This window comes from the organism of the source record quoted next, unplaced genomic scaffold (assembly GCF_019419815.1).
Source record: "Pyrus x bretschneideri cultivar Hongxiangsu unplaced genomic scaffold, Pyrus_bretschneideri_v1 Contig239, whole genome shotgun sequence".
NCBI lineage: Eukaryota > Viridiplantae > Streptophyta > Magnoliopsida > Rosales > Rosaceae > Pyrus > Pyrus x bretschneideri.
Genome location: NW_025999545.1, coordinates 22,365 through 46,705, shown reverse-complemented (window position 1 = coordinate 46,705; position 24,341 = coordinate 22,365). Strand labels below are relative to the sequence as shown.

Genomic DNA, 24,341 nt, shown 5'->3' with positions numbered 1-24,341 from the left:
TTCCATTTCCATAATCCCCCAATCCATTCAACACACCTACAACATCCCTTAGTTCTTGTGCCACAATAAAGAGGAAGATAAGAGGGCCTAAACGTTCATACAATTCACGTTTGAGTTGTTGGAATGTTTACGCGTTTCTTTGATTTCAAAGTTTAAATTCAATTCTCTTTGTTTTGTAATATGAGGAATGGAAGATAAGAGGGCCTAAACGTTCATACAATTCACGTTTGAGTTGTTGGAATGTTTAGGTGTTTCTTTGATTTCAAAGTTATGAGGAACTAAACCCTTTTTAGCTAGGGGTGATTTCAATACCATGATTATTTATGTAATATGAATTGATGAATTCCGGTTATGAACTCTTGATTCGTGAATGCAATTGGCTTAACTATTTGATGATCAACTTATTTGTGTTTGTTGATTGAGGGTCGACACTTAATTAGCATGCATGAATATGTGGCTAAAGTTTAAGAAGGTTTCACATAATCATTACTAACTTATACTTGAAAGTAGTGAAGGTCGCTTGTCACGATCGCGTTAAGTTTAATTCTTAGCATGAGTAACATGATGTCATAGTTGCAAGTTCTTTGTCAATGCTTATGGTTTTCATTATTCTTAATGATCTTCGATTGTATCTCTATTATGATGACATGTAGGGAACTTTTGAGAATGTTTTGGGTTGTCGAATGATGCCATCCAATCCAATAATATAAGGAAAATCTGAGTGTTAACTAGTGATGTCACGGTTAATTTGGGGCATTGTCGTTCATAATTCAATGAAGGAATAACTGGAAATTGATTCATATGCATAAATATCATGTGTGGAGAAAGAACCTCTAGCTAATTCACCAACCATCTTATTTCATCAATTACATTCTTGTTTCGTTATTTCAATTTTCATCAAACCTCAATCCCCCTTTTGCTTTAATGTGCAATATAGTTAGAAATCAATTTAGTTTGTGTTTTTAAAGCATTTTGATTCTTTTGGTTTGTCTTAGTGTTTTAACGTTTAGTTTCACATTCTTTGAGTCTAATTTAACGTTTTATATTGTTTTTACGTTTTAGTTTAAATTCGTCCAAATCCAATTCCCCCCTATTTCGTTGAAGTCTTAGTCTTAATCTTTCTTATTTTTAGTTTTGCTTTCTTCGAGCATTAAATAGTGTTTTATATTGTGTTTTTATGTTTTTAAGTCAATTTAGAAGGTTTTAGCAAGCCCTCCTAATCCCCGGTCTAGAACGATCCCTCACTTATCCATTCTACTACAATTGTCAAACGAGGGTTTAATTTGAGTGTCAAGTAATTCTCGCATCAAATTTTGGCGCCTTTGCCGGGGATTAGCAACTTTGCTAGTCCCTTGTCTTTATTTTTATTTTTTATTTTTTTTGTTGTTTTTCGTGCATTCTTATTTCAGATTCTTAGTTTGTTTGTTTTCTTGTTTTTCAGGTACTGTGTATGACTCGTAGCTCTCGGCCTATTATAGAGAACATCTCCGACTTTGACGGTGATTTTGAACGCACTTTGAGGATAACGAGGAGTCAACAAGAGCCACCACAACCTCCACCACAACCTGGGCTTGAAGAAGACGAAGTAGGTGTAGAAGAAAAGCCCACGGATCAGATTTTTGAAGAAGAATGAACCATGGCAGCAGATAATAGAACCATCAAGGAGCTTTCGGCCTCGGGTTTGGATAATGCATTGCCTCTTTGTATCCAATACCCCACGGCTGCAGAGGGGAAGACTGAGGTGTTTGAACTCAAATCCAGTTTGTTACACCATATTCCGAAGTTCCATGGCTTGTCTATGGAAGACCCCAACAAACACTTGAAGGAGTTCGAGGTGGTTTGTTCGAGCATGACCCCCGTCACTGTGGATGGGAGTATAATGATGATGAAGGCCTTTCCATTTTCACTTATGGACAAGGCCAAAGATTGGCTCTACGAACTAGCCCCGGGAACTGTGACTTCGTGGGAGAGTATGAAGCGTGCTTTCTTGGAGAAATTCTTCCCTACTTCGAGAGTGATTCTCCTACGGAAGAAAATTAGTGGTATTCTACAGAATCATGGTGAGACATTCCCGGCTTATTATGAGCGTTTCAAGGGCCTTGTAGCTTCATGTCCTCAACATCAAATGAAGGAGGAACTTCTCCTTCAATATTTCTATGAGGGTCTCCTTCCTATCGAACGTCAAATGCTTGATGCATCAGCGGGAGGAGCATTGGTGGACAAAACACCAAGGGATGCCAAGATTCTCATAGCCAACCGAGCGCTCAATGCTCAACAATATGAAGGAGTGGGCCAAAGGGAAGCCCCACGGCAACAAAGTGTAAATGAGGTTAGTGCTATTTCTGAAATTCAATCACAACTTGCTAATCTTACTTCTCTTGTTTCTCAGGTTGTGATTGGTCCAAAAGCACAAGAACACGAAGTTTGTGGCGTGTGCTCAATTCAAGGGCATCCATCCGACAAGTGCCCTCAACTAATCGAGAATGGTGGGTGGGAATCTGCCAATGCAATTGGTTTCCAAGGACAAAATCAAAACAACCCATACTCGAACACTTACAATGCCGGATGGAGGGACCATCCAAACTTCAAATGGAGGGAACCACAACAAGCTGCCCAACAAGGAGGATTTAGGCCAAACCCCCCTGGTTTTTATTCCAAGCCGTATGCACCCCAACAATCCCAACAACCTTCGGCATCATCTCATTCAGGTACGTCCTTGGAAAGTAATCAAGCTATGCAATTACTAACCTCTATTTCGTAGGGGTTGCAAAATCAAAACAACCGGATAGAAAATAACGAGAAGGAGATGATGGATATGAAGAAACAAATAGGGCAGATTTCTGAGTTCCTTGGACAGATTAGAGAGCAAGGAAAGCTTCCTAGCTCAACCACAGTCAATCCAAATGGAGGATTCGAATCCGCCAAGGCCATCACCCTAAGGGGTGGAAAAGAAGTTGGGACCGAGCCAAACAATCCCAAATCTGCCCAGAAAGTAGATGAAGAGACGACACAACCTGAGGAAGTGTCTAGCTCACCCACGGAAAGAGTGAAAAACCCAATGCCGCAGGCCCCCAATCACCCTAACTCGGCCAAATCAGGTAATTTAAATTCAAATTCATGTACTTCACGTCCTAATCTGCCCAATGTACCTTTTCCTCGCAGGTTCATGCAAGAAAAAAAGGAAGAAAGCGAGAAGGACATTCTTGAAACGTTCCGGAAGGTGCAAGTGAACATACCGCTTCTCGATGCAATCAAACAGGTTCCAAAGTATGCTAAATTCCTCAAGGACCTATGCAATACAAAGAGAAGAAGGGCAAACAAAGAGGTAGTGAAGGTAAGCGAGAATGTGTCCGCTGTTTTGCAACGTAAACTGCCTACCAAGTGCAAAGACCCCGGTAGTTTCACGATTCCTTGTGTGATTGGACATAATCGTTTTGAACATGCCATGCTTGATTTAGGTGCATCCATAAATGTCATGCCTTATTCTATTTATGCATCTATGAATTTGGGTGAATTAAAACAAGATGGTGTAATTATACAACTGGCCGATCGTTCTAACGCGTATCCAAAAGGAGTTTTGGAAGATGTGCTTGTGCAGGTGAACCATTTAATTTTTCCGGCTGATTTCTACGTCCTAGACATGGAGGATTCAGCCCATTCTACATCTTTGCCGATTCTCCTTGGTAGGCCATTCATGAAGACGGCCCGAACGAAGATTGATGTATACAAAGGCACCTTGACAATGGAATTCGATGGGGAAGTGATTGATTTTAATATTTCTGAAACTATGAGATATCCCGTTGATGACCATTCTTGTTTTTCCATTGATGTTATCGATTCTTTGGCGCAGGTATACCTTGAAGAATTGAACGAGGACGCCCTGGAAACAACCATCACTAAGGCCATAGAGTGCAAAAATGACGGATTTGGGCCAATGCAAGGCCACGGCAAGGAGGAGGAATTCTTTGCCATGGGTTCTAGTGAAGAAATAATTGAGGTTGTGGCAGCCCTTGAGTCATTGCCACAACAATATGGTAAGGTTCCACTCTCACTTTCAAATTCAGTTTCCACTAAGATGCTACCTTCTGTTGTTCAGGCACCATCGCTTGAACTTAAGCCGTTGCCGGACCATTTGAAATATGTGTTTTTGGGAGAAGGCGAAACATTGCCCGTCATCATTTCATCAAGTCTCACGGCAATGGAGGAGGAGAAGCTTGTGAGGGTGCTGCGAGAACACAAAACGGCCATAGGGTGGACTTTGGCCGACATTAAAGGAATAAGCCCTACCACATGCATGCACCGTATACTTCTTGAGGAGGGGACTAAGCCATCCCGAGAGGCTCAACGCCGTCTCAACCCGCCGATGATGGAAGTAGTGAAGAAGGAAATAATCAAGCTTTTGGATTGCGGAGTGATCTACCCTATCTCCGATAGCCATTGGGTCTCTCCAGTTCAAGTCGTTCCCAAGAAGTCCGGAGTAACTGTTATCAAGAATGATGAGAATGAGCTCGTGCCTACACGCATTCAGACTGGATGGCGAGTATGTATCGATTACCGGAAGCTAAATGCCATGACTAGGAAAGATCACTTTCCTCTGCCATTCATCGACCAGATGCTCGAAAGGTTTACCGGTCATGCTTTTTACTGTTTTCTTGATGGATACTCTGGATATAACCAAATTGTGATAGCCCCGGATGATCAAGAGAAGACCACATTCACATGTCCCTTTGGAACATTTGCTTATCGTCGCATGCCATTTGGCTTATGCAATGCACCGGCCACTTTCCAAAGGTGTATGGTAAGTATATTTTCCGATTTTGTTGAAAAGATCATTGAGGTTTTCATGGATGATTTCAGTGTGTTTGGGAATTCATTTGATAATTGCTTGGATAATCTGACCTTAATTTTGAAACGATGTGTTGAATCTAACCTTGTCTTGAATTGGGAGAAATGTCACTTTATGGTGAAACAAGGTATAGTTTTAGGACATATTGTTTCAGAAAAAGGAATTGAAGTAGATAAATCGAAAATAGACCTTATACGTCACTTACCCTCTCCTACTTCGGTTAGAGAGGTACGTTCGTTTCTTGGCCATGCAGGGTTCTATAGGCGTTTTATCAAGGACTTCTCCAAGATGTCCAACCCTCTTTGCCGATTGCTTCAAAAAGATGTGCCATTCAAGTTTGATGAAGAGTGTAATTCGGCATTTAACCAACTCAAGGAGAAGCTAGTCTCGGCCCCCATTATTGTACCTCCAGATTGGAGCCTTCCGTTCGAGCTCATGTGCGATGCATCCGACTATGCATTAGGAGCTGTTCTAGGACAAAGAAGAGACAAGCGGCCGCATGCCATATACTATGCCTCTCGGACTCTCGATGATGCCCAATTGAACTACTCCACGACGGAAAAAGAACTTCTAGCTGTGGTTTTTGCTTTAGATAAATTCCGTTCATATTTAATTGGTACTAAAGTAATCGTTTATTCTGATCATGCAGCTTTGAGGTACTTGTTCACGAAAAAGGAAGCAAAGCCGAGGCTTATCCGTTGGATTCTTCTTCTTCAAGAATTTGATATTGAAATCCGGGATAAGAAAGGAAGCGAGAATGTAGTGGCTGACCATTTAAGCCGAATGATCCACGAGGAGCATGAACATGCCGTACCTATCCCTGAAACTTTTCCCGATGAGCAGCTGCTATCCATTGAGGTAAGTGAACCATGGTATGCAGATTTAGTGAATTACTTGGTGGTTAAACAATTTCCAAATGAACTAAACAAGCACCAACGTGATAAGCTTAAAAATGATGCACGTTTCTATGTTTGGGATGACCCTTATTTGTGGAAGTATTGCTCAGATCAAATTGTACGTAGATGTGTGCATGATTCTGAATTTCACTCAATTCTAAGCTTTTGTCACACATATGCATGTGGTGGTCATTTTGGCACACAACGCACTGCCCTCAAGGTTCTAGAGTGTGGTTTTTTATTGGCCGACTATATTTAGGGATGCTAGAACCTTTTGTATGTCTTGTGATCGTTGCCAACGAATGGGTAACATAGGTACCAAGGACCAAATGCCACAAACCCCTGTCTTTAATGTTGAAATTTTTGATGTTTGGGGCATTGATTTCATGGGCCCTTTCCCTCCATCTTATGGTTTCACTTATATCTTGCTAGCCGTTGATTATGTTTCTAAATGGGTGGAAGCAAAAGCCACCCGTACTAACGATTCTAAGGTGGTTGCAGATTTCGTGAAAACTAACATTTTTGCTAGGTTTGGAATGCCGAGAGTAATCATAAGTGATGGAGGGTCTCACTTTTGCAATCAGACCATTGAGGCGTTGCTAAGAAAGTACCATGTCAACCATAAGGTCTCCACACCTTACCATCCTCAAACAAATGGCCAAGCCGAGGTGTCTAACCGAGAAATCAAACAAATTTTGGAGAAGACCGTTGGACCAACAAGGAGGGATTGGAGCTTACGTTTAGATGATGCACTGTGGGCATATCGTACGGCGTACAAAACACCCATTGGGATGTCACCTTTTCGGCTCGTCTATGGTAAGCCATGTCATTTGCCCGTAGAGTTAGAGCACAAGGCACATTGGGCCGTGAAGACTTTCAACATGGACATAGATGCAGCGGGAGTTCATAGGAAGCTCCAATTGAATGAACTTGAGGAGATTCGGAATGAAGCCTATGAGAATGCCCGGATGTACAAAGCCAAGACCAAAGCATTCCATGATAAAATGATTCCAACCAAGACCTTCACAGTTGGGCAGAAAGTGTTACTTTTCAACTCTCGCCTACGTTTGTTTCCTGGTAAGTTGCGTTCTAAATGGATTGGCCCGTTTGTTGTTACTAACGTTTTACCTTATGGTGCAGTCCACATAAAAAGCTTAAGGAATGGCGTAGAATTCAAGGTGAATAGGCATCGGTTGAAGCCATATTACGAGCATGGTGTGGGGCAAGTGGTGGAAGACATTCCTTTCCATTCCGTGAGCTCAAATGAAGATTGAAGAGAGTACTCGTCCGGCTGTACGACGTTAAAGCAAGCGCTACTTGGGAGGCAACCCAATACAGTAAATAAAACTTTTGCTTGTTCATTGATTTTTTTCGATAAATTACAATTGTGTCTAAACATGGCAGAAAGATGGAGCCTTTACAAAGGTTGTGTACGTGAGGCCCCACTACGTGGCAACACTCTCGGAGCAGGAGGCATCGGAGCATGACTTAAATGAATTCCTTTTGAGTTACATTATGCAAGAAAATGAGTGTGGGAGAAGGAATGCTTGTTCTTAAGTATGTTTTGAGTTTCAAAAGAAAAGAAAAACAGAAAAGAAAAGAAAGAAAGAAAAAAGAGCTTGAAAAAAAATGAAAGAATGAGTGATTGAAGTAAGGGCTCAAAACACCAATTCTGGCCCTAAATTGTCTCCCTTTTTGTTCCAAAGTTGAGTTTTCATTCAAAAGAAAATTCTAAGTTGATTCAATTGCCTTGCTCACTATTTCTTTAAGAACCTTTGTTTTCCATATCCCTTCTTTGTTATCCACACGCCCCAAGCCCCATTACAACCCGTGACTTCAATCTTGAGTGTTATGTATTTCAATTGTGGAGTTTGAATTTGGTATGAGCATATGGTGTCACTGGTTCTCGCGTCTAAGTAGTAGCATTCCATTCATGAGATCATAATCTAAACATGCTTATTAACTCCAAAAATTGCGTTCTTTGTGATACATATATGTGAGTGTTCGTTTTCATGTTTACATCAATCTTCTCACATATGACTAGATTAGGGTGTGTAGTTAGAAAATCTGAGTGAAAATTGAGTGCATATCTTGTAAGGAATTGAGCAAATTCTCTAAGGCATGTTACTACATTCAAAACATGGTTTTAAATGCTTAATTGTGAACTAGTATGTGGTGACTATGATTAAGAATGTACTTAAGGGTAAAGATGGCTAAATTCTGTGGGAATAATAATTTTTAACTTGTCATGTGCATTAGAAATCCCTGAAACGATTGTTGGAAGGTGGAGGTTGTGTTTTACGTGTTTAGTGTCGTTTTGTTTATTTGTTTTTATTCTGTTTTGCTCGAGGACTAGCAAAAGATAAGTGTGGGGGAGTTTGATAGGAGCATATTTAGGCGACTTACTTAGCTTGTTTTCGTGCATCTATGTTGTTAATTCATAGTTGTTTTAGTAGTTTAAGCCATTTTCGTGTGTTTTTAGGTTCATATGGCTAAGGAAGCAAAAAGATGCATTTTGGAGCATTTTGGAGCAAAATTGGGCTTGGAATGGATAGCATATGATTGGAGCCAAAGTGTTGGACGAATTTGAAGGCCTTGTATTCATTTTGGACATAAAACAAAGGGCCTAGCCCATTCTCTCTTAAACCAACCCCAAGGCCATGCATTTCCTTCCAATTCCAAAGCCCACAATCACTTCAAAAGCCATGCAAAGAACCATCCATTCCATCAAAAACAATCCATCAATTCACATGCAAAACCACCATTAACACACATGCACCCAAACAAAGCCAACCTAGCTAACCCTACATGCATTCTTTATGCAACACTTCATCATTTCACCACATTTTCCCTTTTATTTCCACATGCAATTCTTCATCATTGCAACCACAAACACCTTAAACAAATAGCCATATACATCTCCACTCCTCCTATAAATACCCTTGCATTTATTCATTCAAAAGATCATCTCATTTCATACACAACACACCACAAACACTTCCATCTTCTCCCTAGCCGTGAGTTTTTCTTCCATTTTTCCTCCATTTCTTCCATTTCCATAATCCCCCAATCCATTCAACACACCTACAACATCCCTTAGTTCTTGTGCCACAATAAAGAGGAAGATAAGAGGGCCTAAATGTTCATACAATTCACGTTTGAGTTGTTGGAATGTTTACGCGTTTCTTTGATTTCAAAGTTTAAATTCAATTCTCTTTGTTTTGTAATATGAGGAATGGAAGATAAGAGGGCCTAAATGTTCATACAATTCACGTTTGAGTTGTTGGAATGTTAGGTGTTTCTTTGATTTCAAAGTTATGAGGAACTAAACCCTTTTTAGCTAGGGGTGATTTCAATACCATGATTATTTATGTAATATGAATTAATGAATTCCGGTTATGAACTCTTGATTCGTGAATGCAATTGGCTTAACTATTTGATGATTAACTTATTTGTGTTTGTTGATTGAGGGTCGACACTTAATTAGCATGCATGAATATGTGGCTAAAGTTTAAGAAGGTTTCACATAATCGTTACTAACTTATACTTGAAAGTAGTGAAGGTCGCTTGTCACGATCGCGTTAAGTTTAATTCTTAGCATGAGTAACATGATGTCATAGTTGCAAGTGCTTTGTCAATGCTTATGGTTTTGATTATTCTTAATGATCTTCGATTGTATCTCTATTATGATGACATGTAGGGAACTTTTGAGAATGTTTTGGGTTGTCGAATGATGCCATCCAATCCAATAATATAAGGAAAATCTGAGGGTTAACTAGTGATGTCACGGTTAATTTGGGGCATTGTCGTTCATAATTCAATGAAGGAATAACTGGAAATTGATTCATATGCATAAATATCATGTATGGAGAAAGAACCTCTAGCTAATTCACCAACCATCTTATTTCATCAATTACATTCTTGTTTCGTTATTTCAATTTTCATCAAACCTCAATCCCCCTTTTGCTTTAATGTGCAATATAGTTAGAAATCAATTTAGTTTGTGTTTTTAAAGCATTTTGATTCTTTTGGTTTGTCTTAGTGTTTTAACGTTTAGTTTCACATTCTTTGAGTCTAATTTAACGTTTTATATTGTTTTTACGTTTTAGTTTAAATTCGTCCAAATCCAATTCCCCCCTATTTCGTTGAAGTCTTAGTCTTAATCTTTCTTATTTTTAGTTTTGCTTTCTTCGAGCATTAAATAATGTTTTATATTGTGTTTTTATGTTTTTAAGTCAATTTAGAAGGTTTTAGCAAGCCCTCCTAATCCCCGGTCTAGAACGATCCCTCACTTATCCATTCTACTACAATTGTCAAACGAGGGTTTAATTTGAGTGTCAAGTAATTCTCGCATCAGTGGTATTATGAGGTGTACCTTATTTTTTTATATCAATAAAATTCTCCGTGTACCGTCAAAGTTTTCAAAAAATAAAATTAAAATAAAATACGTACATTTTAGTAATCATCATTGCACAAGTTCTAGCATCAAATCATCTAGAAGTGGGAATACTAAACAAGGGTACGTGAAACCTACACTTATAAGCTCCACTTCGATTACACCTTGGTTTACCAGTACTTCACTGCTATTAAAATTGCAATACTATTATTTGTAAGATATACATATAAACATATATATCTCAATAAAATTAACCACAAGTAAGCCAATTGAATCACCATAAATCAAGAACAATCTAAATATTAGTGAACAAACGCATCTATGGAATGCTCATGTACTCGCGGAAACACTAACCAGCAGAAAGCAAATTTCTCCTCATTGAGGGCATATAAAGAACATAATCCAATTGTAACACAAAATTAGTTGCAAATTTGAGTCTAACAGTGCCAACAGCTTCAACTGAAACCTTGGTTCCCTCACCCACAAAAACATTATAACAATTTGTTTGTTTTTGTTTCTTAAAACCTTGCAATGAATTAATTAAATGGACAGATGCACCAGTATCAAACCACCAACAGTTTGCGGGAATTTCAATGAGATTCGATTCTTCACAGATATAAACATCAGTTCTACCCTTTGACCTCAAGCAACCCTTGAATATTTCACAATTTTTCTACAGTGTCCTTTGGTTTTGCAGTGATGACATCTAATTTTATCAATATTCTTAGCCTTCTTCTTAAAATTGTTAGACTTACAGGAACTGGAACTTTTAGCAGAAATAATAGACTTATCAGAGAAGTTGGATTTAGAAGTTTTACCCGAATTTGCTTTAAACTCCTTCTTTCCTTTGGTTGATTGCACAAATTGATAAGCTTCTTTGCCTTTGTCCTGGTTTTGTCGGTTTTCTTCTTGCACGCATTGAGCTATAAGTTTATCCACCATCCACGTTTTACCTTGAGTATTGTAAGGGACCTTTAGTTGACTGAACTTCAAGGGCAATGCTTGCAGTATCATGAATACAAGCTGCTTTTCACAAAACTTCATATCTAATGAATTTAGTTTCTCAGCTGCATTAGTCATCTTCATTATATGATCTATGATTGATCCTCCTCCTTCAAACTTGTAAGTGGTGAGAAGAGTCATGTACTAAGCTATTTCAACATTTTGAAGTTCCTTGAACTTGTTCCCAATTGCTATGAGATAATCTTTTGCAATATCACATTTCTTAATACCCCCACGCACAGTGTCAGTCATGCCACTTTCCAATATTGAAAGTGCAACTTTGTTTGCTCTAGCCCTTCATTCAAACTCCACCTTTTCAGCTTTGGTACTTTTGCCAGTAAGAGCTGATGTGCTCTGTCATACTTATTTAGTATCAAAAGCAACTCAATTTCTCTCCTCCACTTTCTATAATTGCTTCCACCATTGAGTACAAGCACAGCAGCCAAGTTGATGGTTTTAAGTGAAAATGCAGAATGACAGCAATGAAATCAAGACTTTGAATCTAACAAGATTCTTGATTTCTATCAATTCCAACACTTTTAATTCTGAATGTGAATCAATTTAATCATATATATAGTCACTGAACATGTTTAGATCAGGCACTTACAGAATAAACAATTCACAAGGAATTACAAACACAGATCCGATCCATGTCCAAGAGAAAGAATTTCTTAGGCCATTCATTACATGTATCCAATTTCTGCAGAAAGTATCAATGAAACCAACAACATACACTAATTTATAGCAATGGAAGCAATTTATATTTACAACTTAAGTTCAATATTTGTTAGAAAATAACGATTTGGATTCAGCAATATTCAATTGCAGATGTTATCTACAAACAAATTAAATCATCTCAATGTTGCTGTCAAATTCCAAAATTCCTAATCTACAACTAATTATTTAACCAAAGTTTTGAAGAATTAGAAAGCAAAACGTACCTTCAGCACTTGCATATTCTTGTTTGAATGTTAATGAGGATTGTCGTGGTCAAGAGAAAGAAGAAACAAAACTTCTCAATCGTCACAACTTTTAGCAAAAGCAAGAAAGAAAAGAAACCAAAAACCCAGAAAATAACAGTAAAAAATTTAAAAAACCACTGACGTCTCTTTCGCACCCCCCCTTTTTTTTTTTTTTTTTTTTTTTAAACGGTGTCGTTTTGAGTTGTAAACGGTGTCTTTCCTTTAATTCTTTCTGGGTTCGACAAAAGCTTGGAATTTAGATGGAAATTTGATCTTGAACAAGATTTATGATTTCAATGGTCTAAATTTTATCAGTTCTGATACCACATGTAAGATATACATATCATATATATCTCAATAATATTAGCCACAAGTCAGCCAATTAATTGAATCACCGTAAATCAAGAACAATCTAAATATTCGTCAACAAACACATCTATGGAAAGCTCATGTACTTAGTGGCCAAATAATATTCTAATTTTCGCTTGTGTGGATGTGAAAGGGAGAGTCCTACATCGGAGATTTAATAAACCTTGCAACGACTTTCAAGAAACTTCTCATTTCTAATTGGTTTGGGATAGAACCTCAACATTTTATTTTATATATACTAAAGCTCAACGGATGGGTACTGTTCATTAACAGTGCCCATCCGGTTTTAACCCTCATTTTATTTATGGTTTTTGGACTTTGGTGGGATTGTGCAATAAATTGTCTATTTTGCCCCTCTTTCATTTTTGTTTGCAGCTGTTGCTCTCATTTGAAAGGTGCTTTTTGGTGTTTTTGGTTGAGCTTTGGCCACGTTGTGTTTTATAGTAAAGATGCCGGAAGCATCTTCGACTTTTTCTTTTCCTCTTCTATTTTCTTTCTGTCATTCCGTTTCTCTTTAGTTTTCCCGTCTGTCTTTTGATTTCGGTTCCGATCGGATCTTCTCGAAGGTGTTTGGCGTTTTTTTCCCCTGTTTTGCACAAACGAATCGCTCCCGTTCAGGTATGTTGATTCATGTGTTGGTTTATTTTCTGTTTGGTTAGGAAGAGAATTTTATGATTGATTGTTGTGAATTTGGGCTATTTGGCTTTTTGGCCCAGCGTTTTCTTTGTTTTTTCGCGCTCTACGTCTTGTTGTTATCTCTAATTTTGTATTTTGGTTGCAGGAAACATTTTTCTTTGAGTTTTAGGGTTTTATTCTTCCTAGCTTTTTCTGGGTCAAGTATATAATTTATCTCTTTGTTGTTTTTTTTTTTTTTTTATTTGGGTTTTTTGATTGTTTGTGCTTCGATTTTTCCCTCAAAATTAAAAAAAAAAATGAAAAAAAAGAGGAATAATGATGATTAATTTTTGGGTTTTGCTTTGTATGTTTCGGTTTTGTACTGTGAGTGAGGAATTTTTAATTTTGGTGTTTTAATTAAGGGCTAAACATTTCCAGCAATACAAATGGATGATCATGATTAATTTTTGGGTTTAATTTAGCTTTTGATTATTGTGGATGACTTGCGAAATTTCTTTTCGATTATGTGATCTGTGGCTGTTATGTTGTTCTTATCTTGATTATATTTAATTGAGATCATGATGATTTATGGGTTTCTTTTTAAATATGATCCAGGTCTGAGCATTCTGGTTAGCAGGCCCGCTTAGTTGAATCAGCTAAGTTTCATGTCTGACATCGATGTACTGCTTCCACTGCCTTTGGTATGTTTTCTGTCATAACTCATCTGAGAGATCATTTTTTTTAATTGAATTCAATTGGATAAGTTTTTTAATTGAAAGCCTGGGTACCTAGATGCTCTAGAGATCATTTTCCGTCATCGATACAATACTATTGTAATTTAGTAGCTGTGCAGTTTGAGAATTGGTGTGTAGTTGTTTCTTCAGCAACCTGACTAACCTGATCTACTCAAGAAACCAAGCTAAACTGCTTATTTGGGCATTATTGACAACCTAAATGGTTTGGTTTGGCTTGGCTATAATTCATATGATTCTCAAGTCGTTAGTTCTGGTGTTAGGAACATGGTCTTTAAGATCTGATTTAACAACCTGGAGCAATATGCATATGTACTGGTGAAAATATAAGGTTGTGAGTGTGGTACTGTTTCTTTCTTTGTATTAATTGATCTTATAATATATTTTAAGGCCTCAATTATAGATTTGTTTTTCATATCAATTCTTAACTTATCGGTGTTAATATAGAACTGATTTGGTTTTGTAGATCAGAATTTTTAAACGACAAAATTAACCTGCAAATTCAGTTCAGATATCAATGCTTGCGCTTATTTAGATTGTTGAATTTATCTTTACCTTTACTAGATTTTATTTTTCAATGTTGTTTGATGCATTATCGTGTTACTTTATTATTAATAAAACTAATTTGGTTTTGTAGATTAAGATTTTTTGGCGAGAGAATCAAGTTCAAAATTCAATTGAGGTATGAATCTTTTTGCTTATTTGGCCTGTTGAATTCATGTTTGCCTTTGGTGCATTTTATTTTTTACAGTTGTTTGGTACATTATGGTATTAATTTCATTGTAATTTTATGGATTTGAAGTCTTTATTTGGATTTTGGACTGTGAGAAGGATCTGGTGGGTATAAATCTTCACTGCTTTGTATTGCAGCTCATTTTGATATCATTTATAATGGTATATAAATCTGCTGGATTAATATTCCAGTTTAATAGTGTTGTTTATTATGTGTGACAAGTTATATTAGTAACATTTACACTGTTATCTGTCGTAGTTAGACTTGCTGGCCATTTTTATCCTGTTTATGACATTTTTGTGCTAGGGTTTTTGAGCTTTGTTAATTACCCTTTCGTTTTTTATTTTTTTTAATTTTTGCTTGACTTGTTTTGTAGGTTGCATTTGCAAAGGGAGAAAAACATCTTAGATAGTTTTTGTGCTTATGAAACATTTGAGGGTAAGATGCACATGGTTATTTAAATCTGTGGGTTTTGTTTCTTCGATTTTAAAATGGAAAAAACTTAACATTTTTTTTCCTTAGATTTTAATTAGAACGTGTTGTAAAGCTTTTTATGCATTGCTGTGGTTTATTGTAATAAGTTGGCAACTATGTATAAGGAGCTATTAGTTTTGGATTTACAGAAATTAGGTGTTCAATTAGTTGAGATTATTTGGTTTCCTTTCAATTTTCTTTGTTTTCCACTTTCTGTTATTGTCATGTATTTTTGTGACTTATTCTTATTCTACAGTTGTAGTATTATGTTAGTTTTGCAGAACATTATTATTTAGTCAGTGGTGGTTCTGTTTATGCCCAGAAAATGGTTAGCTAAAGTGTATTGACACATGGTCTTTTTTATCAATATGTTGTAAATTTTTTTATATGTTGTGGTTTCCTATGGTAACTTTTAGCAAGTATGTATAGGGGGAAATGCTTTTGCTTTCCCCTGTTTCCTTATTTTTTTCCGCAGAAAAAAATATTTCATGCAATATTTTTCTGTTTTTGTTAAAATAATGTCCTGATGTGATTAAGTGCCTAAAGGTCGCTCATTTGGTCTAAGTTTTATACTCTAATATATTAAGTATACATGAAATATCCAATTTATCTTATTTATTGGCTATATATATGCTGCTTAGCAATTTGATTAGCTGAAAAATTTAGCCAGCAAGGCAAATTTTTTTATGCTAAAACTGTTGCAGAGATGTTAGTTAACAAAAAGTGGGTCACTGTTTTTATCTTCTCAATTAAGTTTTAGAGAAACATTTATAATATGTTGAGGCATTATTTTATCCTTTTTCCATTTAAGTTTTAATTGGCATTTCATCTTTATTTGAATTCTTTTTTTTTGTTTCAAATTAACATTGCTTCCCACTTGACTACATGCTTTCTGTTCAGATTTCATTTTGTGGCAAAAAAATTTCATTATATATACCTATCATTAGTCAAATTCAAACTTAGCAATACGATAACTTTTTAATTACATACCTATTAATTCTCAATTCCGTCATCAGAATTGCTCTTAATCTCAGTTTCTCAATTCTTTAGCGTCTAGAACACCCATTCCAAAACACTAGCTTCACTCTTACTAATAGACATTATCTTTTATGTTTAGCATAAAATAGATAACAATGCATGATAATGAATTACAAATTGTTTTTTTATTTCCTATATTCAAATTTAGTTTTTGCTCTTTCATCCTATGTATGACTCCATTTTTCCATCCATCTCAACTAATTATTATATATTATTCCATCTCAACTAATTATTATATATTATTTATTAAGTGCCATACAATCTTTTTTTAACACTTTATTTTACAATTTTAGGAAAAAAAAAAAGCTAATTCATCAAGGGATTTACAACGTTGACAAATACATTTTCAAGCAATGAAGACACAAATATTCAAAGGTATGTAAAATTAATTAGTACTTTGTTAACTTTGTTTTATTGACGTTCTACATTTAATTACAATTTTTACTAGGCTTTCTCTTTAGGCGAATTCGCTATTACTAATATATATATATATATATATAAACTAGCTTCTTTTCACTAGAGATAAAAGTATAAAAGTAGACATTTGCACTAGAGATATACCCGCTCCACATATTTTAATCTAATATGTTCTTTCACAAATTTACAAAATATGGGCAGGATTTATCATTAGTGAAAGGATGTCTATTTATTGATGCGAGAATTACTTGACACTCAAATTAAACCCTCGTTTGACAATTGTAGTAGAATGGATAAGTGAGGGATCGTTCTAGACCGGGGATTAGGAGGGCTTGCTAAAACCTTCTAAATTGACTTAAAAACATAAAAACAATATAAAACACTAAACTAGACTCAAAGAATGTGAAACTAAACGTTAAAACACTAAGACAAACCAAAAGAATCAAAATGCTTTAAAAACACAAACTAAATTGATTTCTAACTATATTGAACATTAAAGAAAAAGGGGGATTGAGGTTTGACGAAAATTGAAATAACGAAACAAATGAATAACTAGACAGAATGTAAATATGAAATTGATGAAATAAGATGGTTGGTGAATTAGCTAGAGGTTCTTTCTCCACACATGATATTTATGCATATGAATCAATTTCCAGTTATTCCTTCATTGAATTATGAACGACAATGCCCCAAATTAACCGTGACATCACTAGTTAACCCTCAGATTTTCCTTATATTATTGGATTGGATGGCATCATTCGACAACCCAAAACATTCTCAAAAGTTCCCTACATGTCATCATAATAGAGATACAATCGAAGATCATTAAGAATAATGAAAACCATAAGCATTGACAAAGCACTTGCAACTATGACATCATGTTACTCATGCTAAGAATTAAACTTAACGCGATCGTGACAAGCGACCTTCACTACTTTCAAGTATAAGTTAGTAACGATTATGTGAAACCTTCTTAAACTTTAGCCACATATTCATGCATGCTAATTAAGTGTCGACCCTCAATCAACAAACACAAATAAGTTAATCATCAAATAGTTAAGCCAATTGCATTCACGAATCAAGAGTTCATAACCGGAATTCATTAATTCATATTACATAAATAATCATGGTATTGAAATCACCCCTAGCCAAAAAGGGTTTAGTTCCTCATAACTTTGAAATCAAAGAAACACCTAAACATTCCAACAACTCAAACGTGAATTGTATGAACGTTTAGGCCCTCTTATCTTCCATTCCTCATATTACAAAACAAAGAGAATTGAATTTAAACTTTGAAATCAAAGAAACGCGTAAACATTCCAACAACTCAAACGTGAATTGTATGAACGTTTAGGCCCTCTTATCTTCCTCTTTATTGTGGCACAAGAACTAAGGGATGTTGTAGGTGTGTTGAATGGATTGGGGGATTATGGAAATGGAAGAAATGGAGGAGAAATGGAAGGGAACCCACGGCAACAACAAGGTTGCTGTTTTTGTGTTTGTGTTGTGGTGTTGTGTATGAAATGAGATGATTTGAATGAATGGGAATGCAAGGGTATTTATAGGAGGAGTGGAGGGAACATATGGCTGTTTGTTTAAGCATTTGTGTGGAGGAATGATGGAAAAACAGCTAGGACACATGTGAAAACTGGAATTGCACAAGGGGGCCAAAGGGAACCCACGGCATGGATGGATTTGTGCATGTGTTGGCTGATTTTTGATGATTTTCTGGCTGCAATGATGAAGAATTTAATAAATAATGCATGTAGGTGATTGAAATGATGAAGAATGAGTGGTGGAAATGAAAGGGAAAGCTAGAAATGCATTGAAAGTGCACGACACAAGGCAGATTTTTATGTTGGAAATGCATGTATGTGCTGAAAATAGTGTGTGTATGCATGTGTTTGGGAAGCTTCCTTGCTCATTTTCTGGATGCAATGATGAAGAGTTTAATAATTAATGCATGTAGGTGATTGAAATGATGAAGAATGAAGGTGGAAATGCATGTGAGATGTTTGGAAAGGAAGTGGGAATGCACGGCAAAGGAGTTGTTTTGTTGGTGTGTGAATGCATGTGACTTGTTTGTGGAATAAAGAATGAATGGTGGAATGATTAAGAGTTGCATAAAGAATGCATGTAGGGTTAGCTAGGTTGGCTTTGTTTGGGTGCATGTGTGTTAATGGTGGTTTTGCATGTGAATTGATGGATTGTTTTTTATGGAATGGATGGTTCTTTGCATGGCTTTTGAAGTGATTGTGGGCTTTGGAAATGAGAAGGAAATGCATGGCCTTGGGTTGGTTTAAGAGAGAATGGGCTAGGCCCTTTGTTTTATGTCCAAAATGAATACAAGGCCTTCAAATTCGTCCAACAGTTTGGCTCCAATCATATGCTATCCATTCCAAGCCCAATTTTGCTCCAAAATGCTCCAAAATGCATCTTTTTGCTTCCTTAGCCATATGAACCTAAAAACACACGAAAATGGCTTAAACTACTAAAACAACTATGAATTAACAACATAGATGCACGAAAACAAGCTAAGTAAGTCGCCTAAATATGCTCCTATCAAACTCCCCCACACTTATCTTTTGCTAGTCCTCGAGCAAAACAGAATAAAAACAAATAAACAAAACGACACTAAACACGTAAAACACAACCTACACCTTCCAACAATCGTTTCAGGGATTTCCAATGCACATGACAAGTTAAAAATCATTATTCCCACAGAATTTAGCCATCTTTACCCTTAAGTACATTCTTAATCATAGTCACCACATACTAGTTCACAATTAAGCATTTAAAACCATGTTTTGAATGTAGTAACATGCCTTAGAGAATTTGCTCAATTCCTTATAAGATATGCACTCAATTTTCACTCAGATTTTCTAACTACACACCCTAATCTAGTCATATGTGAGAAGATTGATGTAAACATGAAAACGAACACTCACATATATGTCTCACAAAGAACGCAATTTTTGGAGTTAATAAGCATGTTTAGATTATGATCTCATGAATGGAATGCTACTACTTAGACGCGAGAACCAGTGACACCATATGCTCATACCAAGTTCAAACTCCACAAATTGAAACACATAACACTCAAGATTGAAGTCACGGGTTGTAATGGGGCTTGGGGCGTGTGGATAACAAAGAAGGGATATGGAAAACAAAGGTTCTTAAAGAAATAGTGAGCAAGGCAATTGATTCAACTTAGAATTCACTTTTGAATGAAAACTCAACTTTGGAACAAAAAGGGAGACAATTTAGGGCCAGAATTGGTGTTTTGAGCCCTTTCTTCAATCACTCATTCTTTCATTTTTCAAGCTTTTTTTTTTTTTCTTTCTTTCTTTCTTTTCTGTTTTTCTTTTCTGTTGAAACTCAAAACATACTTAAGAACAAGCATTCCTTCCCCCACACTCATTTTCTTGCATAATGTAACTCAAAAGGAATTCATTTAAGTTATGCTCACTACCTTTTAAGAACAAGGGTAAGGACGGTCATATTCTAGGTTAGGTGAAGATAAAGTGGGTTAACAAAGAACATGGGCTAACATGGCTCAACGGGGGTAAAACTTACAACATATACGAAATATAGGAAGTGAGGCTATTTGGCTATGGTGGCAACTACACAACTTCATCTTGATATATGTTATGCAAATCAATAACATGCTTTGAATGAAATGGGCATGAGTTCTAGCATTTGGAACTATATGATGAAACGCCTTCTAAGTAGTAACCAAGCAAAGAATAATGAGATCATGCAACAACTTTGGAAAACAAGAAATCACAGATTATACTCTCCAAAGAACGTTATAGGCTCAAGTCTCTCAGGGTTGTAGCGTTTGTTTGAGTTCCTTCCTTCAAGCATGTTACATAACTAATTTTTTTCTTTTATGATTGCATGTGAAGTCATACATTATAACCATAACCAAACATATACCAAGAGTAAATCAAACTTTTCTCCATGTTTCTAACTCTTTTTAACAGTCATGCAATTAGAAACCAAATCCTTATCATTGTGTTGGAAGGTGACTTATGACACAAAAACGACTCAAAACACTCTTTTTAGGCTTTTCAAAACATGTTTTTCAAATTTTTTATGTGATTTTCGAATTTTTAAGTCAAAACACACTAAACACACTTAAAAACAGCAAGAAACAACATTTGAAGTTATGGTGGATAAAACCCTACGAATTTGCATCAAAACACTTTAGTAACTCCCCCATGCTTAAATCAAACATTGTCCTCAATGTTAAAAACCACACTAAACACAAACAAACATATAAACAGCAATTAAACATACTAAACATGGCAGAATGTATCTAACAAAGAGAAGAGTTTAGAGATGCAAATCTGGTTACGGAGTGTTCGTTCCATCTTCTCCTTGGTGATTGCAGTGAGGCTTGGATCTTTGTGATTCCACAGGCTTACTCTTGAACTGCGCTGCTCCCATCGTTGATTTTCCTTTGTGCTACTCTTGAACTGGGCAGCAGGCTTCCTTTGGTCTCCCCCGAAGGTCTGAGCGTCCTCCTCTTATCTGTTTCTTTGTTCAATCTCTCCAATTCGTATTGAAGAGGGTTAGAGGATAGCTCAGCAAAGCTAGGTAAGCAACCAGGGAATAGAGTCCAGATAGACTCCAAGTGCCGGCTGATTGCTTCTTTCACTTTGCCATGCAAGTAATATCAAGGACAAAGGAAAAGACAGGGAAAGAGCATGATATGAGATACCTTTGCTTTTGCCCTTGATGATATGAGATACCTTTGCTTTTGAAGAAGCGGTGAATGAATCAGCACATGTATTTGTGGTGCTGTTTCCTCCTGGGTCATCTGTACTCCAGGCATCTGGTATCATCTTTGGGGAAGAAGAAAGAATGGAGTATTTCGAAAGGCTTTGCTGGGAGTGCGCCCTCAGAGGTGAGAAAGAGTTGGGCATTTTCTTCAGTTCTGTCTTGCCAAAAAGAAAATGAAGGTCGACATATATAGGGAATTCAATAGCAAGTGGTGATACTGTTCTTTTACCGTTGTCGACAAACATTTTGATCCCGCAAATCCGGCTTTTTGGAATAGTGACGACTCTTCGATCTTTGAAGACGCCTCTTCGATAAAGCTGCACGCGTTTTCTGAAAAGCAGATAAAGCGTTGCCGAACTTTGCGCTTGTCGGCTCAAGACGTGTAGTTGCGATGATGGCCTCCACGTGTTGAATGCGTTTTCTGAAAAGCCGAGGAAGCGTCGCCGAACTTTACGCATGAACTTCCGGCTTTTTGAATCGGTGGACGCGTTGCCTTGGCTTTTTATAGAGCTATCGATCACCGCCAACTTACACACTCTGAAGATTTTCCATTCTTGAAACTCGTCTCCGGCTCTTTGAAAATCTACTCCGTCCACCCCTTCTCTTTTAACTTCGTGAACAATGGCTAGCTCATCCAACCCATCGAACCTTTGCTTAGATTTGAGTCGAAGCAGTGATCCGGTCGCGTCTCGTCAGGGTAAGGTATGGTGCCCGTCTTTCTTATCTTCCCATGGCCCTCTTACAGATGAGGACTCTGTGATGACGGATCCCACAACGGCTACGATAGTGGCTCGGAACCTCCTCACTCCCAAAGAAAGTCAGCTGCTTTCAGGACGGTCCGATGAGTTGGCCGTTCAAGAATCCCTGGCTCTGAGTGTTCAGTGCGCTGGCTCAGTGTCCAACATGGGCCAACGCCTTCTTGCTCGCTCCCGTCAGGTTGAATCCTTGATGGCGGAGGTGGAGAGTCTTAAGCAGGAGATCAAACAGCTTAAGTACGAGAACCGAAGTTTGCACGTGCTTGCCAACAATTATTCAACAGGCATGAAGAGGAAGCTTGATGAGCTTGATGACCGTCAACGGTTTGCAGCTTTCTTCCAGAGGCACCTCTTTCCTGGGTCATCCAGCGTTCCACCAAGGTTTGGGGCCTTGAATGATCTATCTTCGGTGCCTCCCGCTCCTATGCCTCCTGCTCCGATGCCTCCTGCTCCGAGAGTGTTGCCACGTAGTGGGGCCTCACGTACACAACCTTTGTAAAGGCTCCATCTTTCTGCCATGTTTAGACACAATTGTAATTTATCGAAAAAAATCAATGAACAAGAAAAAGTTTTATTTACTGTATTGGGTTGCCTCCCAAGTAGCGCTTGCTTTAACGTCGTACAGCCGGACGAGTACTCTCTTCAATCTTCATTTGAGCTCATGGAATGGAAAGGAATGTTTTCCACCACTTGCCCCACACCATGCTCGTAATATGGCTTCAACCGATGCCCGTTCACCTTGAATTCTACGCCATTCCTTAAGCTTTTTATGTGGACTGCACCATAAGGTAAAACGTTAGTAACAACGAACGGGCCAATCCATTTAGAACGCAACTTACCAGGAAACAAATGTAGGCGAGAGTTGAAAAGTAACACTTTCTGCCCAACTGTGAAGGTCTTGGTTGGAATCATTTTATCATGGAATGCTTTGGTCTTGGCTTTGTACATCCGGGCATTCTCATAGGCTTCATTCCGAATCTCCTCAAGTTCATTCAATTGGAGCTTCCTATGAACTCCCGCTGCATCTATGTCCATGTTGAAAGTCTTCACGGCCCAATGTGCCTTGTGCTCTAACTCTACGGGCAAATGACATGGCTTACCATAGACGAGCCGAAAAGGTGACATCCCAATGGGTGTTTTGTACGCCGTACGATATGCCCACAGTGCATCATCTAAACGTAAGCTCCAATCCCTCCTTGTTGGTCCAACGGTCTTCTCCAAAATTTGTTTGATTTCTCGGTTAGACACCTCGGCTTGCCCATTTGTTTGAGGATGGTAAGGTGTGGAGACCTTATGGTTGACATGGTACTTTCTTAGCAACGCCTCAATGGTCCGATTGCAAAAGTGAGACCCTCCATCACTTATGATTACTCTCGGCATTCCAAACCTAGCAAAAATGTTAGTTTTCACGAAATCTGCAACCACCTTAGAATCGTTAGTACGGGTGGCTTTTGCTTCCACTCATTTAGAAACATAATCAACGGCTAGCAAGATATAAGTGAAACCATAAGATGGAGGGAAAGGGCCCATGAAATCAATGCCCCAAACATCAAAAATTTCAACATTAAAGACAGGGGTTTGTGGCATTTGGTCCTTGGTACCTATGTTACCCATTCGTTGGCAACGATCACAAGACATACAAAAGGTTCTAGCATCCCTAAATATAGTCGGCCAATAAAAACCACACTCTAGAACCTTGAGGGCAGTGCGTTGTGTGCCAAAATGACCACCACATGCATATGTGTGACAAAAGCTTAGAATTGAGTGAAATTCAGAATCATGCACACATCTACGTACAATTTGATCTGAGCAATACTTCCACAAATAAGGGTCATCCCAAACATAGAAACGTGCATCATTTTTAAGCTTATCACGTTGGTGCTTGTTTAGTTCATTTGGAAATTGTTTAACCACCAAGTAATTCACTAAATCTGCATACCATGGTTCACTTACCTCAATGGATAGCAGCTGCTCATCGGGAAAAGTTTCAGGGATAGGTACGGCATGTTCATGCTCCTCGTGGATCATTCGGCTTAAATGGTCAGCCACTACATTCTCGCTTCCTTTCTTATCCCGGATTTCAATATCAAATTCTTGAAGAAGAAGAATCCAACGGATAAGCCTCGGCTTTGCTTCCTTTTTCGTGAGCAAGTACCTCAAAGCTGCATGATCAGAATAAACGATTACTTTAGTACCAATTAAATATGAACGGAATTTATCTAAAGCAAAAACCACAGCTAGAAGTTCTTTTTCCGTCGTGGAGTAGTTCAATTGGGCATCATCGAGAGTCCGAGAGGC

The 24,341-nt window shown here is 37.5% G+C and overlaps 1 long non-coding RNA gene across 1 annotated transcript; it reads left to right on the top strand.

The window, feature by feature from the left end:
- The first annotated feature begins 10,537 nt into the window (after positions 1-10,537).
- Positions 10,538-15,238, top strand: LOC108867408. Its single transcript, XR_001953365.2, has 4 exons — positions 10,538-13,089; positions 13,702-13,787; positions 14,476-14,520; positions 14,948-15,238. It is a non-coding gene; the product is annotated as an uncharacterized LOC108867408 (long non-coding RNA).
- The last annotated feature ends 9,103 nt before the right edge of the window (positions 15,239-24,341 follow it).